Genomic DNA, 13,860 nt, shown 5'->3' with positions numbered 1-13,860 from the left:
CAAAAATTTTGACAAAATTTTCTATATAGAAATAAAAAATAATAATAAAAAAAATTTTAACAAAATGTTCTATAGAAATAAAATTTTGACAAAATTTTCTATAGAAATAAAATTGTGACAAAATTTCTATAGAAATAAAATTTTGACAAAATTTTCTATAAAAATCAAATTTTGACAAAATTTTCTATATAGAAATAAAATTTTGACAAAATTTTCAAATAGAAATAAAATTTTAACACAATTTTCTATAGAAATAAAATTTTGACAAAATTTTGTAAATAAATAGAGTTTTGACAAAATTTTCTATATAGAAATAAATTTTTAACAAAATTTGCTATATAGAAATAAAATTTTGACAAAATTTGCTATATAGAAATAAAATTTTGACAAAATTTGCTATATAGAAATAAAAAAAATAACAACAAAAATTTTGACAAAATGTTCTATAGAAATAAAATTATGACAAAATTTTCTATAGAAATCAATTTTGACACAATTTTCTATAGAAATAAAATTGTGACAAAATTTTCTATAGAAATAAAATTTTGACAAATTTTTCTATAGAAATAAAATTTTGACAAAATTTTCTATAGAAATAAAATTGTGACAAAATTTTCTATAGAAATAAAATTTTGACAAAATTTTCTATATAGAAATAAAATTTTGACAAAATTTTCAAATAGAAATAAAATTTTAACATAATTTTCTATAGAAATAAAATTTTGACAAAATTTTCTAAGTAAATAGAGTTTTGACAAAATTTTCCATATAGAAATAAATTTTTAACAAAATTTGCTATATAGAAATAAAATTGTTACAAAATTTGCTATATAGAAATAAAATTTTGACAAAATTTTCTATAGAAGTAAAATTTTGACAAAATTTTCTATAGAAATCAATTTTGACAAAATTTTCTATAGAAATAAAATTTTGACACAGTTTTCTATAGAAATAAAATTTTGACACAATTTTCTATAGAACAAAAATTTTGACAAAATTTTCTATATAGAAATAAAAAATAATAATAAAAAAAATTTTAACAAAATGTTCTATAGAAATAAAATTTTGACAAAATTTTCTATAGAAATAAAATTGTGACAAAATTTCTATAGAAATAAAATTTTGACAAAATTTTCTATAAAAATCAAATTTTGACAAAATTTTCTATATAGAAATAAAATTTTGACAAAATTTTCAAATAGAAATAAAATTTTAACACAATTTTCTATAGAAATAAAATTTTGACAAAATTTTGTAAATAAATAGAGTTTTGACAAAATTTTCTATATAGAAATAAATTTTTAACAAAATTTGCTATATAGAAATAAAATTTTGACAAAATTTGCTATATAGAAATCAAATTTTGACAAAATTTGCTATATAGAAATAAAAAAAATAACAACAAAAATTTTGACAAAATGTTCTATAGAAATAAAATTATGACAAAATTTTCTATAGAAATCAATTTTGACACAATTTTCTATAGAAATAAAATTGTGACAAAATTTTCTATAGAAATAAAATTTTGACAAATTTTTCCATAGAAATAAAATTTTGACAAAATTTTCTATAGAAATAAAATTGTGACAAAATTTTCTATAGAAATAAAATTTTGACAAAATTTTCTATATAGAAATAAAATTTTGACAAAATTTTCAAATAGAAATAAAATTTTAACATAATTTTCTATAGAAATAAAATTTTGACAAAATTTTCTAAGTAAATAGAGTTTTGACAAAATTTTCCATATAGAAATAAATTTTTAACAAAATTTGCTATATAGAAATAAAATTGTTACAAAATTTGCTATATAGAAATAAAATTTTGACAAAATTTTCTATAGAAGTAAAATTTTGACAAAATTGTTTATAGAAATAATATGTTGACAAAATTTTTTATAGAATAAAATTTTGACAAAATTTTCTATAGAAGTACAATTTTGACAAAATTTTCTAGATATAAAATCTTGACAACATTTCCTATAGAAAAAAATTTAGACAAAATTTTCAATAGAAATAAAATTTTGACAAAATTTTCGAAAAAAATTATGTTTAAACAAAATTTTCAATAGAAATACAATATATATACTATACAATATATATATATATATATATATATATATATATATATATATATATATATATATATATATATATATATATATATATATATATATATATATATATATATATATATATATATATATATATATATATATATATATATATATATATATATATATATATATATATATATATATATATATATATATATATATATATATATATATATATATATATATATATATATATATATATATTGTATAGTATATATATTGTATTTCTATAGAAAATTTTGTTTAAACATAATTTTTTTCGAAAATTTTGTCAAAATTTTATTTCTATTGAAAATTTTGTCTAAATTTTTTTTCTATAGGAAATGTTGTATATATATATATATATATATATATATATATATATATATATATATATATATATATATATATATATATATATATATATATATATATATATATATATATATATATATATATATATATATATATATATATATATTGTATAGTATATATATTGTATTTCTATAGAAAATTTTGTTTAAACATAATTTTTTTCGAAAATTTTGTCAAAATTTTATTTCTATTGAAAATTTTGTCTAAATTTTTTTTCTATAGGAAATGTTGTCAAGATTTTATATCTAGAAAATTTTGTCAAAATTGTACTTCTATAGAAAATTTTGTCAAAATTTTATTCTATAAAAAATTTTGTCAACATATTATTTCTATAAACAATTTTGTCAAAATTTTACTTCTATAGAAAATTTTGTCAAAATTTTATTTCTATATAGCAAATTTTGTAACAATTTTATTTCTATATAGCAAATTTTGTTAAAAATTTATTTCTATATGGAAAATTTTGTCAAAACTCTATTTACTTAGAAAATTTTGTCAAAATTTTATTTCTATAGAAAATTATGTTAAAATTTTATTTCTATTTGAAAATTTTGTCAAAATTTTATTTCTATATAGAAAATTTTGTCAAAATTTTATTTCTATAGAAAATTTTGTCACAATTTTATTTCTATAGAAAATTTTGTCAAAATTTTATTTCTATGGAAAAATTTGTCAAAATTTTATTTCTATAGAAAATTTTGTCACAATTTTATTTCTATAGAAAATTGTGTCAAAATTGATTTCTATAGAAAATTTTGTCATAATTTTATTTCTATAGAACATTTTGTCAAAATTTTTGTTGTTATTTTTTTTATTTCTATATAGCAAATTTTGTCAAAATTTGATTTCTATATAGCAAATTTTGTCAAAATTTTATTTCTATATAGCAAATTTTGTTAAAAATTTATTTCTATATAGAAAATTTTGTCAAAACTCTATTTATTTACAAAATTTTGTCAAAATTTTATTTCTATAGAAAATTGTGTTAAAATTTTATTTCTATTTGAAAATTTTGTCAAAATTTTATTTCTATATAGAAAATTTTGTCAAAATTTGATTTTTATAGAAAATTTTGTCAAAATTTTATTTCTATAGAAATTTTGTCACAATTTTATTTCTATAGAAAATTTTGTCAAAATTTTATTTCTATAGAACATTTTGTTAAAATTTTTTTTATTATTATTTTTTATTTCTATATAGAAAATTTTGTCAAAATTTTTGTTCTATAGAAAATTGTGTCAAAATTTTATTTCTATAGAAAACTGTGTCAAAATTTTATTTCTATAGAAAATTTTGTCAAAATTGATTTCTATAGAAAATTTTGTCAAAATTTTACTTCTATAGAAAATTTTGTCAAAATTTTATTTCTATATAGCAAATTTTGTAACAATTTTATTTCTATATAGCAAATTTTGTTAAAAATTTATTTCTATATGGAAAATTTTGTCAAAACTCTATTTACTTAGAAAATTTTGTCAAAATTTTATTTCTATAGAAAATTATGTTAAAATTTTATTTCTATTTGAAAATTTTGTCAAAATTTTATTTCTATATAGAAAATTTTGTCAAAATTTTATTTCTATAGAAAATTTTGTCACAATTTTATTTCTATAGAAAATTTTGTCAAAATTTTATTTCTATAGAAAAATTTGTCAAAATTTTATTTCTATAGAAAATTTTGTCACAATTTTATTTCTATAGAAAATTGTGTCAAAATTGATTTCTATAGAAAATTTTGTCATAATTTTATTTCTATAGAACATTTTGTCAAAATTTTTGTTGTTATTTTTTTTATTTCTATATAGCAAATTTTGTCAAAATTTTATTTCTATATAGCAAATTTTGTCAAAATTTTATTTCTATATAGCAAATTTTGTTAAAAATTTATTTCTATATAGAAAATTTTGTCAAAACTCTATTTATTTACAAAATTTTGTCAAAATTTTATTTCTATAGAAAATTGTGTTAAAATTTTATTTCTATTTGAAAATTTTGTCAAAATTTTATTTCTATATAGAAAATTTTGTCAAAATTTGATTTTTATAGAAAATTTTGTCAAAATTTTATTTCTATAGAAATTTTGTCACAATTTTATTTCTATAGAAAATTTTGTCAAAATTTTATTTCTATAGAACATTTTGTTAAAATTTTTTTTATTATTATTTTTTATTTCTATATAGAAAATTTTGTCAAAATTTTTGTTCTATAGAAAATTGTGTCAAAATTTTATTTCTATAGAAAACTGTGTCAAAATTTTATTTCTATGGAAAATTTTGTCAAAATTGATTTCTATAGAAAATTTTGTCAAAATTTTATTTCTATAGAAAATTTTGTCATAATTTTATTTCTATAGAAAATTTTGTCAAAATTTTTTTATTATTATTTTTTATTTCTATATAGAAAATTTCGTCAAAATTTTATTTCTATAGAAAATTTTCTCAAAATTTTATTTCTATAGAAAATTTTGTCAAAGTCTTAGTTCTATAGAAAAATTTGTCAAAATTTTATTTCTATAGAAAATTTTGTCAAAATTTTTTTTCTATAGAAAATTTTGTCACAATTTTATTTCTAAAGAAAATTTTGTCAAAATTTTATTTTATTATTATTTTTATCGGCATCGGAATTTTGTTGCTTCATTCTGTGATAAAATGAAAATTTGACTCGAATTTCAACAAATCAATGTAGATTTTGAATATGCATTTCTTGTGAGTAGCGGAATTTTCCGTTAGAGGCGCATACCAGACTTTTAAGGAAAAATTCTTCATGGCGATTTTATCGACCGTTGGAAAAGAAAAGTTCGCTAGGAATTATAGCTGTGCATAAATGCTAGTGATCGGTGCTATTCCGATGAGAGATTTTTCGAAGTGGTGAGGGTGCCATTAAATTCAAAAAATTCAGGGGTAGTAGCCACTTTTAAGACCACATTTAAGAAATTCTTTTTTGTGTCAACAATACAGTTTTGCCATGTATTTCTTATGAGATGTAAACAGTCGAAAACAATGGCTCGCGGAGTTTTCGCTAACAAATATAGCAACGCATCCCAGCAAAAAATGTGGAAGTTCTTCTAAAGGCACAACTTTAAAAGCTCTTCCAGAAATGTTCTCCCAAAGAAGTTATTTATTTTAACTGCACAGGAAGTTCATTTGAGTCAATTTTTTAAAACTCGTTTTTTTTCATATTTTTAATGGGAAATTTAAATTTTTTATTTCAAGTTGGTTAAAAACAGACCTAGAATTTATAAAATGATACAAATTACTTAAATGTTGCAAAAAAAAAAAAATGTTAAATTCTCGAAAACTTGCGAGTTTTTGAAAATACTTGATGTCAACATTCCAGACAAACGGTAGAATGCATTAAAAATCATAAAAAAGTTAAAATTTATTTATTTGTCAAAATATCGCAAAATTTCTTAATTCACATCCAAAACACCTTAAGAAGTGATGCAAATTCAGTGCAACGGCTGTTGAAATGGTGGACATCCGCCCTATGATAAGCCCATGTTAAATTCATCGCTTCTGTGCCAATTTTGCACCACTTCAGGATCCAAAAAGAACATGTTCACTACTTTTTTGGCGACGCTTTTTTGCTGGGATTTCTTATGGGTAGCGCAAATTTCGTTAGATTTCCATACCGGCTAAAAACTCGAAATTAGTACCCACCTTAATAACTCAATATACTAAAAATGTTGACAACCAAAAAATACATATGCAATTATTAAGGATTAAAAACATATTGTGCATATCTCATATTTAAATAAAAGAACTAAAACATCTGTATTTGCGTTTAATATTTGTGCTACCTGAAAATTGGACAACAATAGCTTCGATAACAATAATGTACATGATAAATAAGGTTAAAATACATCAGTCAATAAACTTTAAATAGAACAATACTGCCAATAGGCGAGCAAGCTCATGTGTAACTTTGATGAAGTAATTTCAATGTTTATATGAAAATATTTCGAATTGAGCGCGGTATGTACCCATAAGCATAGGAAGGCCACTGGGGAGGGGGCTTAGATGCTTATGATTTTTAATGCATTCTAACGCTTGATTGAAACTTTTTCCCTCGAATATTTTCAAAAATTCTATAAAAATTTCTATAATGGATTTAGCATTTTGTGGCAAAATTTGAATAATTTTTACCATTTTATTTATTCTTACTTTTTTTAACTATTTGAAAAAAGAAAACCAAAAAAATTATAAATTAATTGTCGAGTTATTTTGATGTCTATTTTGTTATTCATTTTTATGAAATAAAACATTAATTTAACTTATAAGTTCAGTCTATAAATTTTTAGCTAGGGGGCCTATAGCAAGGCCGTATTCAGGGGGGGGGGGGGGGGGGGTGTGAGGGGGATCAAACCCCCCCGAAATGAATGAATATTTTTATATAAATAAATATATATTTTTAGCTGCATAGAAAAATCTTATCGAAGATGTTGAAGAAAAGCTGGAGGTTTTATTTTGAAAAACGCTTACCTATAAAACTTGCACAAATCATAGAATACTAGTTGAAAAGCCCGTCAAACGACGGTCGAAAAAAAACAAATTGTTTTTGTTCTCGCACCACAAAGGTACTTTTTACTAAATTTCAACAAAAATTTCACTGGAAAATTATTGTCAAGAGACTAAATTTTAAAGAAAATAAAATTTTGACAAAATTTTCTATATAAATAAAATTTTGCATAAATTTTCTATAGAAATAAAATTTTGCAAAAAAAATCTGTAGAAAAAAAATGTTGCAAAATTTTTTCCATAGAAATAAAATTTTGCAAAAATTTCCTATAGAAATAAAATTTGTACAAAATTTTCAATTGAAATAAATTTTTGACAAAATTTTCTATAAAAATAAAATTTTGCAAAAATTCTGTATAGAAATAAAATTTTGAAAACATTTTCTACCGAAATAAAAAATCGATAATATAGAGTCACATTCTTTTTTCGACTAAAACATTCTTGAAGTTCAATAATATCCGGTTTTTTACTATGTCTTTTACAAAATCGAGATTTTCTTCCCACATGAACATGTTTGTTTTGCCATATTTGTAAAAGACTATTAGCAAATAAGGTTGATAAAGACTTTCTCAAAATATTAAAATATTTTGTCAAAGCTATTGTACCATAAATCTGATATCGACTCAAAAAAAAGTTGAACCATGTTGAATAGAAACGATTATCCAATGCTTGCAGTGCTGCCGCTACTACTTCAATCGAAGTATTTTGCTTCATTTTCACAAAATTTACTTCGTCACTCCTTCTTCCAAAAATCTGCTTCACTTTTTGTTCTGCTTCAAATTTTAAAAATTTTCCCCATATTACCTAATTGTTTTTTCTATTCCTTTAATTACGATGAACATAGCGGTTTTAATCATTGAATTATTAACCGATGTGGACCATTTTTTGCATAGTTTTTAGAGACCATATACATACACCATGTACCAAATTTCAGCCGGATCGGATGAAATTTGGTTCTCTTAGAGGCTCCGCAAGCCAAATCGGGGGATCAGTTTATATGGGGGCTATATATAATTATGGACCGATGTGGACCAATTTTTGCATGGTTGTTAGAGATCATATGCTGAAACCATGCACCAAATTTCAGCTGGATCGGATGAAATTTGCTTCTCTTAGAGTTCCCGCAAGCCAAATTTGGGGGTCCGTTTATATGGACGCTATACGTAAAAGTGGACCGATATGGCCCATTTGCAATACCATCCGACCTACATCAATAACAACTACTTGTGCCAAGTTTCAAGTCGATTGCTTCTTTCGTTCGGAAGTTAGCGTGATTTCAACAGACGGACGGACGGACGGACATGCTCAGATCGACTCAGAATTTCACCACGACCCAGAATATATGTATATACTTTATGGGGTCTTAGAGCAATATTTCGATGTGTTAATAAACCCCCATCCTATGGTGGAGGGTATAATAAAATGAATTCTATTGTTTTATTTTCAAAAATGTATGTTACTTCAATTTTATTCAATCTACTCCACTTTTTTCCAAAATCTAATTCACTCAATTTTTCACTAGCGGCAGCACTGAATGCTTGTGATTATTTCGATTTTATTAAATTCAATCTGGCAATACCGGTGAGATTTGCAACAGAGAGAATAAAAATACAAGAGAACGAAACTGTGAGACGAAACTGCGTCAGTAGGAGGCAGTAGTGCTGCCGCTAGTGAAAAATTGAGTGAAGTAGATTTTGGAAAAAAGTCGAGTAGATTGAATAAAATTGAAGTAGCATACATTTTTGAAAACAAAACAATAGAATTCATTTTATTATACCCTCCACCATAGGATGGGGGTATATTAACTTTGTCATTCCGTTTGTAACACATCGAAATATTGCTCTAAGACCCCATAAAGTATATATATTCTGGGTCGTGGTGAAATTCTGAGTCGATCTGAGCATGTCCGTTCGTCCGTCTGTTGAAATCACGCTAACTTCCCAACGAAAGAAGTTATCGACTTGAAACTTGGCACAAGTAGTTGTTATTGATGTAGGCCGGATGGTATTGCAAATGGGACATATCGGTCCACTTTTACGTATAGCCCCCATATAAACGAGAAGCAAATTTCATCCGATCAAGCTGAAATTTGGTACATGGTGTAAGTATATGGGCTCTAACAACTACGCAAAAAATGGTCCACATCGGTTAATAATTCAATGATTAAAACCGCTATGTTCATCGTAATTAAAGGAATATGAAAAACAATTATGTAATATGGGGAAAAATTTAAAAATTTGAGGCAGAACAAAAAGTGAATCAGATTTTTGGAAGAAGGAGTGACGAAGTAAATTTTGTGAAAATGAAGCAAAATACTTCGATTGAAGTAGTAGCGGCAGCAGTGGGTGGCAGTCAAGAGGAAAATCTCTCTAATATCATGCATTTTTTGTCGGCGTTTTGTTACGTGTGCCTATATGCGGCCCAGGAATGACCATCAGCTCCGCCTAGCTCTAGTGGTTTCTCCCTCAAGGTGGTCCATCCCGTCATTCCAGCCCTAGGCCCGTATCAATAAACACAAATGTTCCAAAACTCAACAATAACAAACAACAACAGATTCCTTAAAGTGGGAGGTGGATGGAAACCTCCAGTCGCCCGCCCTGCCATGGTCATGAGGATTCCCCTCCATTCATCATGACCCCTAAAATCCGCTCAAACCCTTACCACTTACCTCACGTTAATCCTCCTTTGTTCTAAAGAATTACCACATCATGATTGTATTATCAATTCAAGACATAAACATATTTATTAAATTAAAAGCAAAAAAAACCTAAATCCTAAAAAAAAACAAAAACACATTTAATTCCTTATACCTAAACCGCCGTTGGACTGTATTGAACAATATACTATGTTAATTAATATATGTAACAATTGTAAGTAATAAAAAAAACAGAAAAATATCGAAAACCATTAAATTCTATCCAGTACATTTAACCAACCAAAATCATACATAATAAATAATTCACAAAAAAAATGTTTCAACAATACCGAACATCTTTCTTTTTTTTTTCTTTCTTTTAATTAAATGTATTCCGGTCTTTTGCAATGAATCATTACTTAATCGGGAAACTGCAAAGTAATCTGTAAATAATTTAATCATTCATCACTTCATACGACTTGGTCGACAATTCATAAACCCTAGCCACATCCTACCTAAATGAGCTCAAATAGAGAAGGAACATGCCTAGACTGTTACTGACCACAAAAACAAACGCAAAGACAAATAAAACTTTGCAACTCACAGACTAAAAAATGACTTTTAACACCACGACGACGGAATATTGGAACTCCTTTGACAATATAATATATAAAATATAATAATCTAATAACAAAATAAATATCAAATTATATATAAAAAAAATAATTAAATATCAAAACTTTAAATATGATAAAAAAAAACTTAAACAATGGTTGATTTTCAAAGTTCACCAAACAAATCAAAATATTCAAATATCAATGTATTGGTGTCCCTTCTCTGAGGGGTTCATATAGTGAATTGTATTTTTTTTTTTTGTTGATGATTTTAGGCGCTAATACCGTAATACCCCTTAGCAACAGATATCGTATTGGTTTCCCCCTTATAATTCTACGACCAGGTTACGGGCGATTCAGCACTGGCGCTAGATGGAGCCACACCCCAACTGGGTGACACAAAATCAGGAATCGATTTACTAGCTCAACCGTTTTCCTCTTTCAAAAACACAATGTTCTGGGGGTGCGCCTCCGCGACTATTCAATAAAAACTATACCGTCCTACCTTTCTTTCCGGTGTGGAATGTTTGACCAATACTGTTGTGTGGTGCTGACCAATTTCGTCACTCGATAGTCAGACGTATCGCTATGCAATCTTTCGTAGTACCGTGCAACCTTCGCCAGAACTCCTCTGATGCAATGGGTCTTACACAAAGTCTTGAAATACTTTCCAATCACGGTCTCGATTTCCTGAAGAAAACCCCAAGCCTCCTGACGTCTAGGAGGCTTTTCTATCTATAGAAAAGAGAATAGCACTTTCTCATATGTTTCAAAGCACTAGTATGCCAATTTAAACTTACATTTTTTCCTTCTCACTATCAATTAAAATTCATAGAATCTAATAAGGTGAAATCTACCGGAAATCGAGTAAAATTTCTGCATAACCACTACAAAACCGAAATTATTTAAATTAATTTTCACTCAACTGTTCTTTTAAACCAAAACCACTCACGTTGACAATTATAAAATAAAGCACACCACACCTCGTTATAATTCTGTGCACGATACACGCTACTTGAAGCAGACTATTCGCGAAACTCAGCCAAATACCCCCTTTTATAATCTCTTCCCAGCTCAATCTCCTGTAGCCATATTTTAATTTGTTGTAACTACATTTTTCTTTTGCGTCGAGTATCCTCAATGCGTCCTTGTCTTTTCACCACAATTTTCACTCAATTCAAATTCCCTCGCACCGTTTTACTATGAATGAAAACTGCTTTATCTGGTATCATCATGACAACAACAATTTTGGTGTAGCGTAGTGTACTTTACCAATTTTAATCTGGCAATGCCGCTCGCCAATAGCAATCGATAATCTTCAACAGCTGTTTCAATTAATCCGCACATTTCTCACCAGCAACCAGACCAACCACACACAAAAGCCAAAAAAAATAAATTAAATTATACTTCTAAATTCCCTGGGGCACCCTGAGACATGTGAGAAACCGGCCAGATTCGGTTCGGGATCTTCCAATGTTTTCTCCTTTGAGAAGAAAACATTGGATAGATCCAGAACATGAATCCCCCAAAATTTTCACATGTCTCAGGCACTGGAATCATGGAGAGCAAAGTTGCACCATTCCAAGGGCACCCTGCCACGTGGTGACGAAATGGCCAGATGTTGTGTTAGGCCTCCGCGATGACTTCTTACCGCTGAAGTCCCCAGGGGAGACCAATACTCACATCCCCAAATTCGTCACCCGTTTCAGGCATAGGAATGCACAACATTTTTCAAGCCAACATGGCAACATAACCACAGCCATCCCTCCAGCTCCCACAACTTTGTCCAATACAGGGCCGGGGACAATGTGTGGCATTGGAGACCCCCCCAAGTAACCAAAAAAAAGAATTTCTTGCACTGGAGGGGAACCTCACGTCGATTCTTCTTTCCTTTTGGGTCGCAATATAGTTGGTCACGCAACAGTTTCTCTCGAATATCATACAGTTTGCGTCGGCGTCACCCAGTTCAGTTCTCTGCCGACTTTACGAAACGTAAAGAAAATAGGATTTAAAACCTACTTTGTAGTAACAAATGTTCTTTTTTTATAAATGTTTTCATTTCATTAAATTTTTTGGCTGACAATTTGAAATTATAACTTCCGATGCCTTTATAAACAATTTATCAAAACAGTGCTTCGACCGCAACGTCGTTAATATAGTGTTGGGAAAGTAACGAGTATTTGATTACAAGTACTCGTTACAGACTAATTTTTTGAGTACTCGTTACGAGAAAATGCGTACTCAATATCTTCAATGCCAGTTTTTTTCTTCTAACGGTAAGTAATTTGGCGGTTTGGAAGCAAAATTCTTGACTTCTTGGAAAGTATTAATTGAAGTTTTCGAAAATCGTTTTATCAGTTAAAATGACACGAAAAGAATATATGGCTTCATATTTGAAGAAAGTGAAAAATTTATCTGATTTCTTAAAAACGTTTGCATTTGAAAAAAAAATTGCATTGGGTGTAGGTGGGAGCTTTAATTTAAAGAATCACATGGATCACGTCTCATGCAAATAGTATGAATAATAATGTCGTTGATTTCAGCTGGTTCAATCCAATTGTTTTCAGAGAAGGGCCCAAGCTTATTCAAAAACCCATGGAAGATTTCAACATTGGGTCTCACGATAAAAATGATCGCTAAATATTTGTATCCACTGTCAATGGTGGATTTAAAAAGTTTGAAAATTGCAAGCATCAGTAATACACAATGCCATCTAGATATACCCTGACGAAAAAATACCGAATATTGAATACGAAGTTGTAATCTGCTTTTCTATACCGTTTTTAATTTTAAAAAGAAGAAAAAAAATTGCCCACAATGTCTTTTTTAATTTTTTTTTTTAAAGTAACGAGTTGTAACGAGTACTCAATTCAAAAGTAACGAATAGTAACGAGTAGTCAAAAGTAATCAAAATTTACAACACTACGTTAATACCAAAGCTGCAGGCATTGTGCGACATCTATACGGTTGACATTTTCATTCTCTCTGTTTGCAATGCAGTGATGAGATATCTCATCTAAGATTTTGACTAAGGGAACGTTTTTGTTAAAAACGTACTTTTTGGGGTATTGGTGATTTTATTTACCAACCCTGCTCATAAAGTTGTTGGCGCTATTCTTAAAATGAAATAGTCAGTGTGTGTGCAAGGATTCGCTTACAAGTTTGCCGGCAAACTACGGGAAAAAAATTATTAAAATTAAAAAGTCATTTTAAATAGTTAAATGGTTTTAGCATAATCCCAATCAACGTATGTTAACTGTTTTATAACTGTAAAAAGCTCTTGAAAATGCGTGCGAAAAGAATTTGTTGTCGATGTAATTCCCATTATCCAGCGGCCTCATCATGGTCAAGGAATGTGAAATGTGTGTCATAGAATGTATGAAACAATTTCATAAGCAAGTTTCATACAACACCAGCGTCGTGTTTATTTCCTGCCTTGAATTGTTTTACGCATACGGTGGTTGTGGTCGAAGGAGGTAAGTGGTTTTTGTATCTTTTGGATATGCCTTGCGCATTAGAACAGCTGATATACGAGGATAGCATGGAACATTTGGTTATACAATTTGTACACCAACCACCATAAGATGGTAAAATGTGGACAATTTTCGTGAGACGTTTGATATA

The 13,860-nt window shown here is 27.1% G+C and overlaps 1 protein-coding gene across 2 annotated transcripts in view; it reads left to right on the top strand.

Moving 5' to 3' along the window:
* Positions 1-13,368: 13,368 nt before the first annotated feature.
* LOC142236651 (uncharacterized) overlaps positions 13,369-13,860 on the top strand; it is a 117,286-nt gene continuing 116,794 nt past the window's right edge. For both annotated transcript variants that reach the window (XM_075307885.1, XM_075307883.1), the window contains exon 1: positions 13,369-13,712. The gene's annotated coding sequence lies outside the window, so the exon portion shown is untranslated. The remainder of the gene's footprint in view (positions 13,713-13,860) is intronic.

Source organism: Haematobia irritans, chromosome 4 (genome assembly GCF_050003625.1).
Source record: "Haematobia irritans isolate KBUSLIRL chromosome 4, ASM5000362v1, whole genome shotgun sequence".
Lineage (NCBI taxonomy): Eukaryota > Metazoa > Arthropoda > Insecta > Diptera > Muscidae > Haematobia > Haematobia irritans.
This window is presented reverse-complemented; position numbering and strand designations above follow the sequence as displayed.